At 48.4% G+C, this 20,761-nt stretch overlaps 1 protein-coding gene across 3 annotated transcripts in view; it reads left to right on the top strand.

The window, feature by feature from the left end:
* The window catches only part of HK1 (hexokinase 1), a 1,728,681-nt gene that overhangs the window by 1,100,157 nt on the left and 607,763 nt on the right, over positions 1–20,761 (top strand). The window lies entirely within an intron of this gene.

Genomic DNA, 20,761 nt, shown 5'->3' with positions numbered 1-20,761 from the left:
GACCGCCACCTCCCCGGGGCATAAATAAACAACCGCGGGTGGGCACGTGGCCCCCCCGGCAGCCCCAGGGACCTCCACCTCCACAGGGCTGATAAACAAAATGTGTGGGGGAGTCCCAATCCCCCCACGCTGCCCCGGGGACCACTGCGCGGCCCCCCTTCTAGAGCCCTTCATGGCCCTGGGGACCGCCACCTCCAGGGCCGGCTCCTGCAGTGTCCCGGTGTGCCCACCCCCGGGACACTGCTGTTTGCTATGGCAGGGTGGGAGCCATGGCTCCCGCCTCATCATAGCAAACACTGCTTTGGATTTTGAAAGCGAGAGCAGGTTTCCTGCTCTCGCTTCCAAAATCCAAAGCAGATTGCTTTTCCACAAGGGGAGCTGCATGTTAGCAGCACCCCGTGTGGAAAAGCAATGCTGGCTCCCGCAGGAGGTGGGGAGCCAGTGGGGGCATTGCCGCTCCCCCCACGGTCCCCAACGGAGTGGCCAAGCCCCGGGGGATGGAGTCCCCAGGCCTAGAAGTGGCCCAGGAGGGGGGCCCATGGCCCCCCCGCCCATAAAAAAAAAGGAAATGCCAGCCCGGGAGATGGGGCCCCCGGGGCCATAAATGGCCTGATGAGGGGGGGCCATGCTGCCCCCTCCAAATATATATAATTTTTTTTAAATATATATTGCCCATGCCCCGGGGGATGGGGTCCCCGGGGCCGAAAATGGCCTCGGGATTGAAGGGGACTTAATCCCCCAACTTAAAACGTGCCACGGGGTGATTTTACACAGTGGTGAAGATAGGGGGCGGGGCCTGATGTCACATGTGTGCAAACACGTCCTGTGGCGTGTTTTAAGTTGGGGGATTAAGTCCCCTTGAATCCTGAGGGTCCCTGGGGGCCAACTAGCCCACCAGGTACCTCCAGTAAGCGCCACAGAGTTGCGTTGCAGAGAGGTGTAAAAAGGGGCGTGGCCTCGGACGCGATGGGTGCGCTAGGAGCTTTGGCCCAGTTAGCTATTGTCCTTAGCCTTCTGCCTCGGTTTCTTGGGCCGATTGACGTTCCGGGGGGTGTGGTAGAGCTAGGTTTATATGGCGTATTTTTCCCACTTGTCTTATTCTTCTGCCATGATGTTTTTCCCATGTTTTTGCAAGCTGCGGATGGGGCTATCCCTGAGTTTTCTGGTGGGATGTTTTCTTCCTCACCCTCCCTTCCTGGCGAGCGGTCTCTCCCTCCTTTTCTTATGCAGACCGGATAGCCTAGTCAGGGATCTTTCTAGGAATCGGTTTGCAGACCCTCCTCCGGGATGGTATTGCTTGGGTATCTCATTCAAAGGTAAGGAATGTGCGGCTAGATGTCTTTATCAGATGAATAAGTTACTTACCTTCAGTAACCCCTTATCTGGTAGAGACTAGATCTAGCCTCAGATTCCGTACCAACCCACCCATCCTCTCCACTCTGCAAACTTATTCTCCTTTTCTTCCTGATCTCTTCTATGCACCCTCGTGCCTTTCATTGGTTAAAAAAAAAGACATTAAAAAGTGAAACTAAACATCCAATAATAATTATTATAAGGGTCTTTCAAAGAGAGGATTCTTTTTGGGCACACGGTTTCCATTGCAGTTTTTGTACGTGAGTCCACGTTTTAGTTCGTAAAGCAAGCGCAGAAGAAACTGACATCAGCGCGTCGGGGAGGGCTTATATGAACCAAAATTCTGCAACTGGCTGTGTGGGCTAAGAACAAGGGTGCACTGGTGTAAAATATCAGGACAATTTCTTCAGCATACTCTCATGCTCAAATTTAAGTAGTCACACTGGCCCAGAGCCACTTTCTTGCAAAAAAACCAATTTTGGAAGAAAAAGAGCGTGTAAAAGTCCATCCTTGATTTGTCTTTCCAAAATTCAAAGCATAATACTGTTCATTCCTTAATTATCATCAGTCCATTAAAAAATAATCACTTGGGAGTCTTGTGTTTTTAATGGATCTAATTTTTTAATTCAATCAATGCTTTTCATCAAAAGCAGTCAACGCGGCCCAGCAAACGTGTTTCGTCCCTACGGACATCATCAGGGCTGTAAATCAAAACATATGTATCAATCATATGAAGTTGGCTTTATAATTTACATATTTACAAATATATAACATCATTCCCATTAATACAACAAATTGCAGAACAGTTTTTTTAAAATTATTTTATCTTGATATTCCCCTATTTATGCATGATCAACATCTCTAAATATGGATGTACTTTCTCCTTTTCAGCCACACCCTCAATGCTTGTATACCACCTTGTAATGTTTAGAAAACCTCCTGTATACCACCCTGTAATGGTTAGAAAACCTACCATCTGTAGATTTTGGAATACTGCACCTCCTCCCTTTAAAGAATCAAACGTTCCATCTCTAACGTGAGCAAAAAACAGGTAATTATTACCTCAGTATCACAATTCAGTCAGAAGACTCTGTTAATTCCTCTGTTGTGTTTATCAAGGTGCAGCACAATTCACATACATGTTTCATATCCTGTCCTCATTGATCTCTATAATAACAGACACCACTTCAGACCCAGTTGGTTACTTATTCCATCCAACCACTGTCTATTCATCTTATTCGATAAATATACATGCCAAAATGGTCCATTTACTTTGGACAAAATTAATAATCAATTCGACAGTTTCCTCAAGCCCTTCTCCATGCCTGTGTTAAAGGTATCCTTCTCCTTGCCTCTTCTCCAACTGTACCTATTTTTTTAAATAAACCCATCTAAACTACCACTCTCCCTTCTGTTTCCCTCCACCATAAATTCCAGTAAGTGCTCCACAATTGCTCCACAAACAGTTCCCTCCTCCTGTTCACATACCATGCTGTCAGTCCAAACAACATGTCCATGGAGACCTCCTGACTGCTACTCATCCAGCATCCGTCTAGGTAAATGTTGAGCCATAGTCTCCACTCAACCCTTTATATACTTTTGAGTTACCCAATCACGAATCGGTATGCATTAGCTTCTTACAAGTTCCCTATCTGGTCCTCTCCCTCTGGGGCCAATCAGAAATCTGGATTTCTAGCCTCTCATTAGTATAAACTATATGCATATTCCCTATCTGTTACTCTACCTCCCGGGCCCGTCAAAAAGTCTGGATTTCTATCTCCTCATTCATTAGTATGCATAAGCTGCGTGCAAGTTCCCTATCTGGTCCTCTCCCTCCGGGGCAAATCAAAATTGTGGATTTCTATACTCTCATTAGGATAAATTATGTGCATGTTCCCTATCTGTTACTCTACCTCCGGGCCAATCAAAAAGTCTGGATTTCTATCCCCTCATTAGAATAAACTACTTATCCTCCGTCTGGGCTGACAATCTCTATAATGGCCCTTACGTTTGGGCTTCCATTTCCTAAGCAATCACCTGTAAACCAGACCGGAAGGGGAACCGTAGGAAGAGAAAATCACAGACTAGATAAGGCGTTACTGAAGGTAAGTAACTTATTCTTTACTACCAGGACATGTAAAACATAACATTTAAATGCCCAACTTTTTAAACACACTGCACTCCGCCCTCTGGGCTGTCCAGGGTCTACCCTAGGGGTGACTTGTATGTATTAAAAAGAAGGTTTGGACCTGGCAAAAGTTTTTTTGTGACAGGTCGAAATGGCAGTTCAGAACTGCACACACAGGCTGCAATGGAAGGCCTGAGGAATGGTTAAAGTGCTGTTTAGGATGGTGGCACAGTCATTGCTGCAGTCCCACTTGTAGCATTTAATTTACAGGCCCTTGGCAAAGTTAGTGCCCCTTTATCAAGGACGTACAAGTAAATGAAATATGCCAATTGGGTATAAGCCATTTGTGCCATGTTTTAAGGAGAATGCACAAGCACTTTAGCATTAGTTACAGTGGTAAAGTGTGCAGAGTCCTAAAGCCAGCAAAAACTAAGTAAGCAAACAGAAAGCCTGAAGGCAAAATGTTAGGGGGAAATCCATGCCAAGGATCCCCACCCCCAGCTGAAAGTGTAAGTAACAATGTAATGTACAGTTAATTAAAACATAGACAAACATACATTTCATTGGTAAGTTTAAAACAAAAGAAACAATTGTAAAGACAATTAGTGCAAGAGAAAGTGCAAAGTATCATTTTAATCAGTGACAAGTGTGTTATGATTGACCTAAACTGACCACATAACATTAATTTTTAATGTAAAAATGGAAAGTGCAGTGTGCAAAGGCAGCAAAAGATTGTCCCATGGTTGCTTCAGATGTTGGCTCTGACAGTTCCCATAAGTTCATTTAGAGGACAATTGCAAAGCAACACAATTGTCCCAAGATCGAGTAGTGGCTGCGCCGAGATGTTTCGCACAGCTATCATCTTAGGGCCAGAACAAGTAGAAAAGCCTTGGTACAAAGGGAACAGCAAATTATCCATGGAATGCATCTGATGTTGAGTAGTGATTGTGCAGAGAGGTAAACAGAGTTAAGGAACCAGATTTGCACAGATAGTATTTGCAGTGCCCACATTTCTGCGGCCAGTAATTTGACTGTTTTTGATATTTAGTCTGGTGTTATCAGGGTTAAAACTGGCGATTACAGCCAGGCGGCATGTTTGAACGTCCAGACGAACAAAGTCTCTGTGAAGAAGGACTTTTCTTAGCTGTAGCAAAGAGGGACAGATGCATAAGATGTGAATAATAGTTTCCTTGCTCAATCCACAGAGACAACACATTGCACCATGGATTGCAGTGTGCCGCCATACCCGGAGGTCACCCCTGCATGTTCCACTCCCCAAGTCTAAATTCCATAAGCCTGGAATTTATTCACAGTGAATAGGGGCAGGTGATACATTTCTGCTGTTTCCATGGGGCTGATTACTACCCAAGCGTGCAAGCGCTTGCTCAATGCTGCCATATCCTCTAGCCTTGACAGCTTTTTTCTGTGGCTGCTGTGAGCTTTTTAAATGCCAGATGTGGTAAGTTCCCCCCCATGCTTCTGTAAGCATAAGTTCCATGAATTTATCTTTGAGATAACGTTTGTAAGAGAAGGATCCCGAGCTCATGAAGTGACGTCAGATTAATCCGTTCATAGTGTCTTGCGTGGCAAGGCTGAGCCTGTGACAAGAATTAGCTGCTTCTGAACCCGTACAGCTTTATTATGTTGAACTCAAGCCTAATTTGCGCAGAGGATGCTCTCTTTGGCAGACAAAGAGCAGCTTTTTGAATTTGTGATTGTAATTGTCCAGCAGAGGGGCCTTGTTGCAAATGGGGTTTCTGGCTGGCAGATGTATGCACCCTGACCAAGCAGGTACCAGGGTAAGCTAGATTCACGCTAAAAGAAAAGCTGTGCTCACCCTCTGGTAGCTTGGCACAGAACAGCCAGGCTTATCTAAAGAGGCAATATGTAAAGTATTTTTGCAATTCACACGCACAGTAACCCAAAGAAACCACCCAAAAAAAATCCACACAGTGTTAAAAAAAATAGATTATAGTAAAACAAGACCAAAATGACAAAAATCCAATAAGCAGAACTGGAGTTATGAATTTTTAAAGAGCAAATCAAAAAAGTATTCCTTAGAAGCAAATGGCGTTTAGGGGTTACTTACGGTCGCGCCAGACCTGGGTAAATTCATAGTCAGGCCGACTGAGCTGGAGGGCAGGCCGGCTAAAGAACTCAAGCAGTTCCCACTGAAAAAGTACCTTCGATGAAGGAAACGTCCACATCAAAGACTCGATATGTCGGTTCCGATCCGCGCAGGGGTTGATGGCTTTATTGACGTACCCCTTTACAATGCGTTGTCATCGAGCTGCGCTGTCTGTCGTAGTCACACAGTCGGTCGAAGCAATGTCGTCGATCAGCTCCTGCATCGGTGGGTAACGCGCTTAGCCGATCGTCGCAAAGTCGTCACTGTGTCATTTTTGATGGTTCTTTACAGCAGAAGTCATCTTTCAAGGGCCCAGGGCTGGTCTGGCACAACTTGGCAGGGCAGGACTCACAGATGGCAGAGTCCAGTTGCTGTTACAGAGTTGAAGGAAGTATTTAATGGCCCTTAGACTTCAGAACAGGGGGCAAGCCAGCAAGCCTTTAGAGTCACTTTAGGTTCAAGTGAGATGGGTCCAGACCTTGTCCTCAGCTGGACAGAGATCAGCAGGCAGCAGGGCAGCACAGCAATTAAGCAAAGTGGCAATCCTTTTAGCACAACAGTCTATACTCCTGCTATAGTTCTTCACAGGTCCAGTAGTGTACCGTCTTGGTAGGTTCAGAGCCCCAGTACTTATACCCAGTTGTGCCTTTGAAGTGGGGGTGACTTCAAAGAAGGGTCTTTGAAGTGAACAAAGGTCCTTTCTTCACAGCCCTGGCTCCAGATTATCAGTAGAGGGTAATCAGTCCTTTGTGTGGGAAACAGTGTTAGTTCCCCGTCTGCCTTCCTGCCTAGGAAGAGCTATCAGAATGCAGGTGAGTTCTCTGTCACACCCACCCTTCCTATGTTTGTGTTTGTCTAGAGGGAATGCAAAAAGTGTAGCTGTCACTGTTATATATGAGTCCAGCCACTCACCTGAAAACCAGGTCCGTCTGCAGGGACGATGACAGTTCCTCAACCCCCCCTGAACACCTCTCAGTGCTGCTGACCAAAAACAGAAGCCCTGGCAGGTGCCCAAAGAGGGAATGGGATTTGGGATGAGAGACAAGAAAGAGTGACTGCTATTCTAAACGCTTTGCCAAGAAGAGGGTGTGTGCGCCGTCTCGGCCAGCCAGGTTCTGGAATTTGACACAGCGAACCACTCGTAACTTTTCCTAAAATATACAGAGGTAGATAAGCACAGAATGCCCTAAAAACTCTTTAGACTACTAGCAATACCAACATTACATCTTCTACTACCTCTGTTTACCTTTTAGGAGTGATGGTGCTTCAAACAGTTTGTCTCTCAATAAGCATTTAAGTAATGTATTTACAGGTTTCTATGAACATAAAACAGGAATTTGTATCAGACTGTGTATTCTATGTAATGAATTCACGTAGTATATTTGTTCTTTTGTAATACCTTATGATCTCACCTGATTGTGCATAAGACTTCTCCAAAGACTTTTCCAAATATATTTCCAGAGTTCAATCCGAGCCTATTTTAAAACACACTAAGCAACTGTGCCTTAAAATGCTGCCCAAAATATCCAGCAACTTTAAGAATGGCGCACTAAAACGCAACTGCGCACAACAATATCAGAAAAGGCGCACTTTACATATAGCCCTTGGCGCTTTACAATGTTATCAAATGTCCCCTTACTACTGCCAAAGAAGTGCACAACCAAAATCAGTCAATTTCAAAATACAAGGAGAATTGTTGTCCAAACACAACCAGAAAACGTGTGCATAAAGCATCAGAAAGCTTCAAAAACACCAGGAAGAATTGTTGCCCATTTTACAATCAAACACATGTGCAACAATATCAGGCAGTTTTCCAAATTGCATTCAAAAGCAATACCATTAAATTAAAAGCCAAGTTCTTCACTTAATAGCACTAATTACCATTTACAATAACAACAACAAATGTAAAGCTTCAATTGAACACTTCGCTCTGAAGCGCTTATAAAATGAGTCCAGAAATGTTCTTATCTCAGTTTTGAGCCGGCTCAAAGATGGGGAGAATTTCTGCTGGCAGAGGTCACAAGATGAAATCCTTCTCTTCAGCTGAGGGTCCGATGACGTGAGGCTCCAGGGAATGCCTGTGGCAGGAAACAGAAAGCCAAGCAACAGGTGTCTGCAGATCGAGGCTATTTATAGCCAAGATCCTGGGCGTTGCCGGGCGTGTTCAATCCATGTGCTCAATACAGTTACAGCTCACGTGTTAAACCCACTGCAAGCAGCGGGACCTGTGCCCCCTGATCCTCAGATATCTAACGAGCATTGGCATGGTCCATACAAAAAGAATATACATTAAAGAAAAAACAAACATTGGTCAAAGTATTTATTGTAGGAACAGTGCAATATGATTGATATTCCCACCATGTGGGTGTTGACAAACAATGCAGGGGACTCTGTGGATGGCGTAATGGGGGTTCTTGACAGTCACCCACCCCAGACATGTATTAGAGACAGGGTGCAGGCACACAGAGCTAACTTAAGAGCAGAGAAATGAAATACTGGACTTTTCTTTCTCTGACAATACCAGCTTGACAACCACGATGTCCATAGCTGAGATAGTTCTTATACCTAAGCTGGGGAAGGACCCATCGCTCTGCGCATTCTACCGCCCCATCTCCCTCCTCAACACATTTACCAAGATCTACACCAAGCTCTTGGCAACTGATTGAAGCCATACCTACCTGGCCTGTTAGACCCAGACCAGTTCGGGGTTATACACCAGTGCCAGTAGGCGAACAACCTCCGGTGCCTGGTCCACTTGATGGAGAAGGTCCAGCTACAGGAAATTCTGGCGTGCCTTCTCTCCCTGGACGCTGAGAATGCTTTCAATAGGGGGGACTGGTCCTTTTTCAGAGTGGTCTTGTTGAGGATCGGGCTTGGACCAATCATGGTATCCTGGATGATGGCATTTTACGTTGCCCCCACTGCGCAAATCTGGGTTAACGGTCTCCTTTCCCACCAGTCCTTATCCGCATGGGTACCTGACAGGCATGCCCGCTCTCCCCCCTACTTTTCACCCTAGCAGTGGAACCCCTCACAATAGCTATTCGTCGGTCGTCTAACATCAAGGGTGTCCCCTTTGGCGGTGACTAACAAAGTTGTGCTCTTTGCAATTGACCTTCTGCTTACTTTTTTATTTTAACAAATGTTATTCGTCAAATAGCACATAAACAGCAGGGCCATGTAATCCAGGAGCATCTGCATAATCAAAGCATGTAATGTTGAACTTGACATTTTTTATAATAGTACCCAAGAAAAAGAAACTTAAGGGAAATACAATAAGATCGAACTACATCTAAGGCACACCGGAGAGGCAATCAACCCTGCCTTCCACAGACGCTGACGTGTGAAGTAGACCCAATAAAGGTATTTAAACTGAACCAGACGCACTGCTATAGCCACCTCGCGCGGAGAGGCCAAGGCCTCCACCTAGTCCTCCTCCTCCAAGGGTCCTACATCCCCTTCCCAATCCTGCCGAAGTTTCTGCAATTTGGGGGAGCAATGGATAACTAGGGTTTGGTATATTCTGGAGATCTTATGATCCTGCAGCTCTCCCATAAATACTTTGGCCTCCAGGGGACTAAACTCTGCCACGGACACTAAGCCTTTCAGGCTGGGAGACAGGGCATGCCGGAAATGGAGGTACTTAAAAAACTGGGACTTTGGCATACAATATTCTGTCTGAAGATCCTGGAAGGACTTCAAAACTGGGCCTCTCAGAACATCAACCAATATCGATATCCCTATATGATCCCAGCCCCGGAACCCCTGCAGCGCAACCAGCTGTGGAAAGCGCCCATTATCCCAGAGGGGAGTCTCCCGCGTTAGCTCGTTCCACCATCCCATCCTACGTAATGCCTGTCTCCAGACTCGTAATACGATCTTTGTAGCCGAAGGCAACAATCCCCGCAATGGTGACGAATATAAGATACTGTGCAGCGAATGGTCCCCCATTGAGCCGCCACTCCACTGCATAAGCCGGGTCCTTCCTATTGCCATCCACCATTCATTCAATACAAGCAGATGGGATGCTTGATAATAAGACAAAATATCCGATGATGCTAGCCCCCCAAAATATGTAGATAAGAAGCACATACGCAGGGCCACGCGCACCTTGCCCCCTCCCACAAAAATTGCCCAAGGACCACGCCTACCTGTCGGAACCATCGGGGGGATCGGAAATGGGTGGTTCTGCATCTGATAAAGCAGCCGGGGAAGTGCCACCATCTTAAAGATAGCCGATCTGTCATAGATGGTCGGAGGCATACGAGACTAGATCTCAATGTCTTCCTGTACGTGTTCCCACACTGGTACCAGATTACGCTCCCATGACACCCCGGGCACGTCCGTTATAAAGACCCCCAAATATTTCAATCCTCCTGCCGCCAATTGAAGCGATGATGACCAGGCGCCCAACTCCTCCCACCCCACGAGCTTCCACAGCGTTGATTTACGGGGGGTTCATATACAATCCAGATGTCTCCCCAAAGATTTGCATAATGCGCAGGAGCCGAGGCCCCGTGCGATCCACATCCGTGAGGAAAAAAAGGACATCGTCCACGTATATCGCGATCCTATCCGACAATCCCGCAGCCCATTCGAATCCCTGTACCTGCGCATCCATTCGCACCCACGCAGCCAGGGGCTACATTTCAAGGGCATATAAATAGGGGGACAGAGGGCAGCCCTGTCTCGTTCCCCGACCAATAGAGAATTTGGAGGAAGCTGCACCAGCCACCCGCACTGATGCGGTGAGGTTCGTGTAGAGAAGGGCCAAGTAGGATATGAATCGCGGACCAAAGTTCAGCCTATGAAGTAGGGCGAAGAGATGCACCCAACTGAGGGAGTCAAACGTCCTATCCATGTCTGCTAATAACAAAGCCGCCGTGTTCCCAGACGCTGTATGGCCGCCACAGCTGCATGTGCCCGCCGAATGTTGTGCCGAGTCGCTCTTTGAGGCCTGAAACCAGCCTGGTCGGGGTGGACAAAGGCGGCAAAATGGGGCAGTAGGCGATTCGCTAGAGCCTTGGCCAAGATTTTGGCTTCCACATTTAAAAGAGATATGGGTCTATATGAAGCGTGTTGATCCGGTGGCCTACCCGGCTTGTGGAATACAACCACCTCTGCATGTCTCCAGTCCAGGGGAAGAAAGCCGCAGTCCTGCGCCTCCTCTACCACCGCGCGATAGTGAGGCTCTAGCTGTAGAATTTTTTTTAAAAAAAATCACTAGGAAACCCATTGGACACCGGGGCCTTCCCGGAGTTAAGTTCCCCCAATGCAGCTCTCAGCTTCTCATCCGTCAGTTGGAGCTCCAGCTCCTCCCTTACCGCATCTGATAGAGCCCTGGGCGGGAGGTCGGCCAAAAACCGATCGATCACCTCCGCTGGCAAGCATTCTTTAGGGGCATATAAACTGGCATAGTATGTGGCGAAACTCTCTGCCAGGGCCCGTGGGTCGGTGAGCGGCTCACCGGCCAATCCCAATATGCCTGGAAGGGTCTGGGAGTGAAATGCCCCCTCACAGAGTCGGTGGAGCATCTTGCTAGACTTGTCTCCACACTGATACACTTTGCTGCGCGTCGTTAGCCAGGCTTGCCGGGCCTCATCGAGCAGTAATGCGGCATAGGCTTGTTGGGCAAATAGCAATTATCGCCTGGCCTGGCCACCGTCCGCTTCTCGACCCCGATGTTCAAGATCCACCATGCCCTCCCTACGAGTTCTGCGAGCCGTTGCGCACCAGGATATGTCCGCTCCCCTCAGGGTAGGCTTCATAGCCTCCCATACTGAGTCGGCCCCCGAAACTGACCCCACATTCACTCTCAAATACTCATCTATGGTGTCCCCCATGTGTGCTCTGTAATCGTCGTTTTGCAGGTGCCACACCGACAGGCGCCACCGAAACGGCTGCCTTCCCCACCCCATCTGTAAGGTGAGGGTCACTGGAGAATGGTCCGATAACCCCTTTGGGAGAATCTCCGCCTGCTCCACTAGGCTCACCTTCACTCGGGGGACAAAGAGATAGTCGATCCTGTAATAGGAATCGTGAACCACCGAGAGATACGTAAACTCTCGGCCATCCCGATGTAAATGGCTCCACGTATCCACCCAATCAAGCCCCGTCACAAAGGAAAACAGCTTTGTGTGGCAGCCACTCCCTGGAGCCCCCCCTTCCCTCCAACGGTCCATGGTAGTATTCATCACGTCACTCCAGTCCCCTCCAACCACCGAAATCCCGTTGGGCATATCTACCCAAACAGTCATGAGGCGCTCCACTAGGTTCCACTGCAGCGGAGAAGGGGCGTATACGCTGCCAAGTACCAGGGATTCGTCCCCCACCTTGCCCTGCAAGAAGACATAGCGCCCCTGGGTGTCAGTCCAGTGTTTTATGTGTGTATATGGGACTCTACGGTGAATCAAGATGGCCACCCCTTGTGACCCCCTCACGAAGCCCGAATGGAATACCTGCTGAAACCCAAACCGCTGAAAGCAGGGTGTCTTTGTCCCCAGGAGGTGTGTCTCCTGTAACATGAGGACATCCGCCCCAGCCCGTTTGGCCTGTCGGAGTATGGCCCCTCGTTTAACCTTATCAAGGGCTTCCCTCACATTCCAGCTAATGATGCGAAGCGTACCTGAGGATACGTGCTCCCTACGGGGGATCCCTGTCATGCTTGTCTTTGTCCGCAACTGCAAGTGTGTGAGTGCCAACCCAGTGTGCATATACCAGTCTATTGTCAGTGAGGGAATGTGCGATCAATAAACAGAAGAACTCCATGCCCAACATACCCCCACCCCATACCTCAAAAATGCTGAAGTACCTGTCGCGGCGGGAGCTGCCCCGGCCCCCCAACAGGAGGGCCCGCCCGACCAATGGACCCCCAACTTATAGCCCATCTATCTTTGGCATCTTCTCTGTCAGCCCAGGTCCACCTAGAGACCCGGCTCATATGTAGGACTCTCTGTACATGTAAATATGGACTGCTCCACCACTGCACCTCACACGCATACCCGTCAAAGTCCCAAAGTCTGCCGGCCCGAGGCTGAGACAGTCTGGGACGAAGCATCGCGGGACACAGAGCGCCTCCTGGAGCGTGATTTCTGGCTCCTTTCGATTTCAACGGACGCCCCCTCCGGCCGCCTCCGACGAGGAGGAATCAGACTCCCTTCCAGGCGGTGTATGAGCGCGCACCCGCACCGTTTCATCAGTCCATTTAAACACCTCTTTAAACACCTCTTCTGGCGAGTCAAAAAAATGGGTTCGGGAATGATAAACCACTCTCAGGCGAGCCGGGTACAGCAATGCTTACGGGAGCTTAAGATCCCTCAGACGGGCCTTGGCCGCCAGGAACGATTGCTGCTGTTGCTGAACCAGCCTCGTGTAATGTAATGAATATGTAAGCATTCTCATATTGTAGAGGTTCCTTAAGCCGCGCCTGCTTCAAAATGGCATCCCGGTCATGGTAGTTCAAGAGTTTTGCGAGGACGGGCCCCAGGCGGGGGTTTTTGCATAAGCGCTTGATGGGCTCGCTCAACCACAAAGCAACGAGACATGGAGTCCGGGGGAAGCCAACTCTCCAGCCACTGTGTGGGGAACTGTTTCATGCTGCCCCCTTCACAGCCCTCCGGGAACCCAACAAAGCGGAGGTTATTGGGTCGCGCCCTTCATTCTGCGTCCTCCACCCGCATTGCAAGTCCCCGCTGGGTGGTCTCCATGGCTGCCATCCGCTTTTTCAGCGTAGTGACCTCATCCTCTACTCCCGATATGCGAGTCTCAGTGATCCGGGAGACAGCATTTCGCAGGTCCTGTCGCAACAACATAACATCGGACCCGCCCTCCCCAATTTTGGCATCCAGCATATCCCTGGACTGCGTAATAGCGGCCATGAGCGCCGCATTGTCAGGCGTAGGCCCTTGCAGTCCCCCCGAGGCTCCCGCAGCTGCCCCCAGGCCCGTGAACTTGTCTATGGGGCCCTGCCTGGACGACCCACCTCCCTTGTCTCTCGTCATAGCGAGCTCTGGATTCACAATTACTGTTCAAATAGACGTCTGGTGGTCCGAGCAGAGAACGGAGGACAGAAGGCGCCACGCAGGTGGCCCCCACACTGGACCCAGGAGGCCCGACGTAGCCGCCAAGTAGTAATGGAGGAGGGGATGGCAGGTGGGCGTCCGCTTACCCTCATCCAAGCATCTCCGTCCTACGCGCGCCACCAAACACAGCTCCACCATCCAGGGATCCCGACCAGGCACCAATGTTCAGGGCACCGCACTACCATCCAGGGCACCAGCCAGCAGGGCCAAGGGAAGCCAGCAAAGACCTCTAGGCCTCCAATACACACGCCCCTTTGAACAGCAGGCCGCAGCGAAGACCACCTCCTGTGCCTCCACCACCCAACGCCTCTACCAGGCTCGCCCCCGCGGTCCGACAAGAACGCTGGGGGGGAAGGAGAATTGGGGGTAAGGCAGGAGCCCCCGCAACGTCGATGCTGGCGGATGAGCCGCACCCCATTTTCCGAAATCGGTCCCCGCCAATGAAACCCGTGTGGCCCAGTGCTGCTGCTGATATGTGGGCCCCCCGAGCCTGCAGCCAACCGACAACCGCCCAACACACCGTCCTCACTGAGGGCTGGGCAGCCAAGAACCTCCAATGACAGCCGGAGCCCTCCGCCTGGCCTGATCGGCCACCGATTTACACCCCCTCCGATGACCCATGCGGGGGGGGGGTGAACGATGAGCCACAGTCCAGCGAGGCCGTCTCCTCCCACGCGGTCCGATATAACCGCCGGAGCCCCCCGGTGAGCTGCGCATGGGGGGAAAGGAAGGGGAAGAGACCCCAAGGTCGCCAGGCGAGAAAGGAAGAGCACACCCGCAGCCGACCCCCACTCCCGGCGGACACTAAGGCACGCCGGTCTACCACTTAATCAAGGAGGGTGCCGTGGGGGGAGAGCACACCCTGGCATTCCCACCTGCTCTATGCCCCTGTCTCCAATGCAGCAATGACGGCAGCCTGGCCCCCAGCCGCTGTCGCCGCCGTGGCCCGACACGGTCGCCGAGTCCCGTCACTGCCCACTGGTTGCTACCACTAAGGAGGTCCGATCGCCTCCTGGAGGCACCCAGCCTGGGATCTCCGGTCGGCGCCGAGATCGTATCACTCCCACAGCACAGCGACCCCGCTGCCGAGGCGGCTCCACCCCCGGCCGGCCAAGGGAATCAGGCAACGCCCCGGCCTCTCACAGGCCGCGCCCACTCGCCTGCGACACTCTGCCGCCTCCAGCTACATACACAGCTTTGGGACCACAGCAGGTAGGTGCCACCTGTACACTCCGTCAGTAGAGCAGGTTTGAGGCTCAGGATGTCTACAAACAGTCAGGATATTGAAGGATATATTACTAGGCTGGATGGAGCGCACACAGCCCATGTCCGCCATGTCGGCTTGCCAAGCCATGCCCTCCTTCTGCTTACTTTGATAAATCCCAGGGATTTTTTCCTACACTGATCTCGCTCCGTCACACTTCTGAACAAATTTCGGGCCTCAAGATTAACATAGCTAAATCTCAAGCACTGAACCCGTTCCGCTGGGCGACCCACTCGATCTGATTCCTGAGCCTCAATGTGACTCCTACATTGGCATCATGGTCTCAAGCTTACTGGCCAGAATGCCAGTGCTCTGTCCTGGCAGATCTGAGGCGTTGGAAGTCGCTCCCTATGTCGTGGCTTGGTCGATGTCAATACTGCTGAAAGTGCTCTATCTTTTTCAAACTCTCCTCATGCCCATTCCCCAAACAGCTATCACAAGCCTTCAGAGGGACGTGAACTCCTTTATCTGGGTAGAAGGTCATCAAGGTTTTCCAATAAGATGCTCATGCTACCCAGGGATCGGGGGGGACTTGCCTGTTTCAATCTTCTTGTTTATTACTGGGCGGCTCATTTGTGCTACATCTCGGAATGGGTGGTTCGTGAAAGCAAAAAACATTGGTTTCATATGGACAGGGCGGTTGCATGCAAACCTCTTTCGGACCAGACCTGGCCTGGCTACTGGAGCCTACATTGCAACCCCCACGAAAAACGGTCTTAGCCATATGGGACAATCTTGCTGTCACCAGTGGTCTCACCTCTTTCCCTGCTCCCAGCACCCCGTTGGCCCGGAACCCCAACTTCCCTCCAGCCCTGCAACCCCATTCCTTCTTAGCCTGGGGGTAAGGGGAATGTCACACGATCAGCGTTCTTTTTGAGGGGGAAACTTTTAAGACTTTTGACTAATGCATACAAGATATCCACCTCCCCGCCACGACACAACTACTACACAAGGGGCCACGCACCAGCTCACCTCCTTTGAGACACTAGTGCGTTCTTTTAATGGCTCGCGGGGGCTGATTTCGTGCACATACCAGGTCTTGCACACTCCAACCCCATGCCCCTCCACCCTTACCAAACCCAGTGGCATTCAGACACCCCAGATGCCAATCCCACGGATTAGTGGGAACATCTTTGGCGCAACATCCCTAGGATTCATAGAAGCATCTCTCAGCGTGAAACTGCCTAAAAAGTTATGACCCTCTGGTAATTGCACACCTGTCTGGTTGCAGAGAATGTTCTCTACCTCCTCAACTCTGTGCTGCCGATGCAACTCCGCCACAGGCTCTTTCATCCATATTTGGGGTTCTTCTCCACTTGTCACTCTATTTTGGAAGGAAGTGCTGAGCCACATCAAAGACACAGTGGGGTTTCCCATACCGGATACGTAGCAGGTAACCATCTTAGGGATCCGCCCCCAATCTCTCAAAGCTATGACACACTGACTGGCGCCTGATCCTGCACCTGCTAGCAGCAGCAAAACGAACCATCGCCTTGCAATGGAAAAAGCCCTCGAACTTTTTAATCTCGCTATGGTTCACTTCACCTCCTTCCTTCAACACCGCTAGCAACAAATTAAAATCAACTCCTGTCTCTCGAAGCCAACAAAAGTCACACTTGGGGTCTCGCAAGGCTCGATCCTCTCCCCGGCCCTCTTCAATTTTTTCATGGAGCCCCTCACAATCATCTTGAAAAAAGCTGGAGTGAATTACCACCTTTACGCTGATGACACCCAAATCTATTTCAAAATCAAGTCTCCCAGCGACATCCAACACCTCAAGGCCACTCTTACCGAGATCCAAACTTGGTTCAACGCTAACCACTTAAAGCTCAACCCAGATAAAACAGAACTAATCCTATTCTCTCCAAAAAGCAACCATCGTCTAATCCAAGAGTGGCTCAAGAATCTGGTTGCCCTAAACTGTGCCATCGTCCTATCCGACTCAGTTAAGTCTCTAGGCATCACCCTTGACAAGAACTTATCTATGGAGGCCCACATCAAAAACTCTGCAAAAAGTCCTCTTTTCTCTCTAAAACACCAAGAAATTGAAACCTTTTCTTCCCCATGATGACCTCAAGACAGCAGTCTCTTTCATCTTTCAAACCACTTTTATTCGATTATTTAAAATCACAAAAAGTATAATACACATTAAAGAAAATTAGGACGATCATATCAAATATATAAAACAAAATGGGCGTAAGTAAATATTTCATTAAAGTTAAAAACAGTCAAATACATATCAAATTCAATCTATGGAAAGATAGATGATTTCAGACACGATTTAACAGAGAAAGTCTCTTTTTTTTAAGTTGTACAGCTGCAACAAGAAACCTAGCGATGTTAAAAATGTCCCAGGTATTGCTAAGCATTTGTAAATAAAGAAGAGCTGGCTTGACCTGTAGGAAACCCTTGCCCCTCAAAAGAGGGACTAGAAAGCTCCTTCGTATTTCTGCATAAAAGTCGCAAAACATCATAAAATGCAGTGTATCCTGTGAAGAAAAATGATCACACTGACATGGATCTATATTCTCAGGTTTAGACCAGCCCGAGATAGTACCCAGGGAGAAATGAATTAAGTTAAAACGGAATCTGGTCAGGAGCCACCGATGGAAAGGCTTAGTCACTATTCTCAAGTAGGGCTCTATTGATGGAGAGGATATTATCAGATAATGGGCCCTAACAAGAGGTTTCTGTAGCTCCTGCTCCTCACGTTCCAGCATAAAAATATTCAATAGTTGTGCTTTAATCCATTTCACATCATCCTTTCTGATACCTTCCGGGCGGTCAAAAAGATCAAAGCGTCCTATTTTAACAAACATATGCTTAACATAAGCCAACCACGGGATACTACTGGCTTTATCCAGGGAAACACAATCCCGCAGGATACAATGATTCAAGGTTAAGTCTGGATTAAGCCAGATTTTGAGCCAGCAAACCAACGGGGCAATTCTCATTAGATCAGATACATAACCCAATCCAAGTTCCTGATGGATGGCAAAAGTAGAAGTAGATTGAGGGACAGACAAAATAGTTCTTAAAAATCTATTTTCCACCTTCTGTATCTCTTCCTGCTGTTTATAGCCCCAAATCATTGAGCCGTACGAGGAAATAGCCAAACATTTGGATCTATAAATTCCAAGCATGGCTTCAAAAGGTCTAGCACCCAGTCTTTGAGCGAACCCTAAGAGGGCTGTCGTTGACCGGAGTACGGCATTCTTTTTTGCCTTCTGTTGGGGGACCCAGGAACCTCTTTCATCAAATAATACCCCCAAATAAGTAAAAGAGGGCACCCTAGAGACCCCAGCTCCATTACAATAATACGATTTAATTTTCCTATTTCTCTTACCAGCTATCATAATATGGGATTTCTTAATATTAACTATCAGATCCAAAGATTTCATAAAATCACCAAAGGCATTCAGAAGCCGCTGAAGGCCTACAGCAGTACGAGCTAATAGTACTGCATTATCCGCGTATAGGAGGACCGGGATGATCAGTTCTCCTACACGCGGAATATCCAAACAAGCCTCTGCCAAAGATTTTTCTAGGGCATTGATATAAAGGGTAAAAAGAATTGGGGCCAAAATACATCCCTGTCGGACGCCCCTCCCTAACTTAAAATGCCTTGCACATTTGCCATCCTGCGTAACCCTTACTGTTGCAGATGCAAATCAGCCAAAAAATGAACTAAAGAAGGATCATAATAGTCCACAGCTTCGACCTGTTAACCAGATCGAACGCTGAAGAAAGGTCCATAAAACCCATGTATAAAGAACTATCTTTAGCTATCGTATATTTGCTTATTATGAGATGTAGATTCAGACACTGATCCAGAGTACTTCTACCCTGTCTAAATCCATATTGGAGGTTAGAAAAGACCTCATTTTCAATCACCCAGTCCGTGATTTTGGCCAAAACGACTTTGCCCAATATTTTTGCGGCAGAGTCAATTAAGGATATGGGTCTATAACACCGAGGATCCCCTCTCTGGCCCTTTTTAAAAACTGGGATAATTGTTGATAGGGCCCATGATGCAGGAAATCCCTGGGTACCAGAGGCATTATAGACATTGGTTAATGTCCTTGTCCAAAATATGGGATCACATTTATAAAGATCCGCCGGCACACAATCCGGGCCAGGTGCTTTATTATTAGATGTCTCTATGATGGCCTTTTGTACATCCGCCGCCTCAAATAACAGTGGGAGCGAGTCTCGGCAGGTTACCAAACTCAATGGTGAATCACCATCCTCATTGAGCCCATAAATTGCCTCAAAGTGCGTGAGCCACTGCCCCTCGGTGATATTACTCTCCATGGGGTCATTCTCTACACCCGAAAAAAAAGGTGTGTTCACAATGGCCCAGAATCTCGCACTATCCTTTAAAATTTCTACTGAGGAAAGTGCATTCCAGGCTTCTTCTTTAATCTCCTGTTTACGTAAGAGAATCGATCGGCTTATATGATTTCCTTGATCTTACTATGCGATCCCTATCTATTGGAGTACTTTTCAGAGCTTGGAGTAGTTCTCGGTGGGTCCGTGAGCAGTTACTGTCAAACCACCTTTCACCCAGCTGACATCTTGGTTTAGATTTAACAGTCAAATCAGAAGCTATCTGCCCACAGATACCTTCAAAGGCCCTATCAATCTCCGCCTTTGACGAAGTATGGTCGACACGTTTTGCAATATTATCTTTTGCCTTTTCACAGAGGTCAGCGTGGAAAGATTCAGGAAAAACTTTAGACCATTTTAACCTCCTCCCCTGGTCACTTGGTACTACAGAGCTATCTCCCACCTTTCCTTCTGTTCCTAGCAGGCCACATTCTTTGTCAACCACTACAATAACAGGATTATAATCGCTAAAGGGGGACAAACTAGCATTGTAAGACACTACCTTAGCTAGTAACAATGTTGATAGAAAAATATAGTCAATAATGGTATCCCTATCCTTAGCTTTAAACGTAGTCCAATCCCTAGTTCTCTCTAAAATCGACTACAGGAACGCCATCCTAACATGGACTCCAAAGCTCACCTAGCCCCTCTAAGGGCAGTGTTGAACATGGCCGCTCGACTCGTATCTGGAGTAAAAAGATTTGAACACATCACTCCAGCTCTCAACTCCCTCAACTGGCTTCCCATGGAAGGGAGGTGTATTTACAAACTGGCCTGCATCACACACAAAACCCTTCACTCTCCGGCCCCTAACTACCTGAACAACAAACTGGTGAGAGCTGATCAATCCAGAACGCTGAGAAGCTCCAACTCACTCCTTCTTATTCCTCCGAAACTGAAAAAGGAAACCACACAATATCGATCGTTCTCTGGCAACGCTCCCAGGTTGTGGAACGCTCTCCCTAGAGTCCTCAGATGCAACCCCTCCTTCTCCTGTTTCAAAAGGGACCTGAAAATCCATCTCCTTAACAAATACTTTCCTGACCAACTTCAACTAACCTAGACTTCAATTTCCGAGCTTACTCCTCTCTCTTGAGATTCAAGGATAGTTGGTAACCGGACTGTGTTAACCACCTTATCTTTCATGCTGTACTTTTTTATCCCTGGTTTGCTTCCTTACTGCCTGCCTCTATGTAATGCAATTTCCGTTCTTTTTTTCTTTACAGTATGTATGTAAAGCGCTCTGATACCTACGGGTCAAGCTAGCGCTATATAAAACTTTTAAAATAAATAAATAAAACTCGCCTCTTGCACACTATGGCAATGGAGCTCCTAACTTGTCGTATTATGCACTCTGAAACCAAAGTCACGCATGTATGCCAACCATTGCTAGAACATCTCTCCAAACTAAAACTCTG

This window comes from Triturus cristatus, chromosome 1_2 (genome assembly GCF_964204655.1).
Source record: "Triturus cristatus chromosome 1_2, aTriCri1.1, whole genome shotgun sequence".
NCBI lineage: Eukaryota > Metazoa > Chordata > Amphibia > Caudata > Salamandridae > Triturus > Triturus cristatus.
Note: the sequence above shows the minus strand (reverse complement) of the source record. Positions and strands in the feature narration are given on the sequence as shown.